The sequence below is a fragment of the Tupaia chinensis genome, unplaced genomic scaffold (genome assembly GCF_000334495.1).
Source record: "Tupaia chinensis unplaced genomic scaffold, TupChi_1.0 Scaffold000362_1, whole genome shotgun sequence".
NCBI classification, from domain to species: Eukaryota; Metazoa; Chordata; class Mammalia; order Scandentia; family Tupaiidae; genus Tupaia; species Tupaia belangeri.
Window position 1 is genome coordinate 6,461,960 of NW_006159859.1, and position 1,715 is coordinate 6,463,674.

Consider the following 1,715-nt stretch of genomic DNA (forward strand, 5'->3'; position numbering starts at 1 on the left):
TGCTCTGTCATGTTGCTTCTCAGTTTGGGGGCCACAACATTTGTCCCATCCTTAACAGCTGTTTCTTAACTAAGTTTAAAGAATTATTGAAAACTTTATGTCTTATTTCATCATAAAACACATGATCTTTAATTTAAAATAAGGATTTTTAATATCTTTATCTTCTTTGGCATTTTGCCCTTCTACCTTCTACCTAAGTTAGGTATTTTGTATCATTAGGTTGTTTTGTAATTCAATTCTAATCATATGCTTTATCTTTTTTTTTTAAAGAGTTTTTTTGCCTTAGTGCTTGTGTACTCTCCAGAGAGAGAGAGTGAGAGACAGAGACAGTGAGAGGGAGAATGAGAAATCATCCCCCGGGTGGGTATTGTCATGCTGCAATCCCTTTTCCATTGTTCTCCTCCTGGGATTTTGGGCACACATGCACACATGCCTGACTTGAATTTCAAGCCACCAGGTTGGGACTCAAACCATGGTCGGCCATGTGGGAGTCCAGCAACATAATTGCTGGCCCCAATCATATGCTTTATGTACAGAATCCTTTAAAAGTTAAAAACCAATAATTTTTGAAAATTTTAAACACTATTTTGACCATATAAATTTATTTCACTGACTAGCAAAGTAATGAGCCATGATTACATTCTCCCCTTCTTCCTCTTCTTTAAAGCTAATTTATGTTTTCCATGAGTAAGACAGAAAGAGACAGAGAGACAGCGCCAAGAGAGTCTTGACACCATGATCTGTCCGCATTCAATTATAGGCACCCTTATGCCAGTGGATTCGAGCCGGTCTTTGGACACGAACCTGGGACCTTCCGATGTGGGTCATCCTCACAGAGCATTATGTTTCATAGCTGTGCCACCAGCTGGCCCCTGTATTCCCTTCTCAGGAGTTCTCATGTGTTAATTTTGATATCATTCAAGGGAAAAGTTTTCTGTTATCATGTTCCAATGTACTATCTTTCATTATGCTCCACCAGTTGTTCAAAATCATATTTAATTTGATTTCTGACAATGGATTTTTTTTTTTGCTTAATGTTTTTTACTCTTCCTAAACTTTCTTTGCTTTTATTCTTCTTGATTGAGATAAAAGACACATGCCCTTTTCATTATGTCTCTAATCTGATTCAGCTTCTTACTCATTTATTTCTTTAAATGCGTTATGTCCTTTTTGCAGATATTCTTCGTGGAGGTCACTACCTCCTATTTTACTTTGGACTGTTGTTTAGCCTGCTATCAAAAGAAATTAAGGTTATTCTTCGTCTTTCATTTCTTAATTATCCTACTGGTTACATAGAAGAGTTGCACGTCTGTAACTTGAAATTGTGAGGCCATATGTCTTGTTTTGGGTAACAGCCTATGCAGGTGGAAGATCCTCCAAGCCAGTGAGTAACATATTTTCCCCTGTGGAAACATGAACCAGGATTCCAGTTGAATAGTCAACAGAGACATGTTAATTGGACACATACTATGTGTCAAGAATGTTTTAGATGGTGGGGATACAGCGCTGATTAAAATGGTAAATTTCAGGATGAGAAAGAGGGGTGGTTAAAGGGCTGGACTCCCACATGGTTGATTCCAGTTTTAGTCCCAGACCTGGCAACTTGAAAATCCCACCAGGCACATGTACATGCATGTCTAAAATCTCAAGAGGAAACTGGAGGAGAAGGGATTGTAGTGTGGCCATCTCCCCTGGGCGGGGGGGGGGGGGGGGGA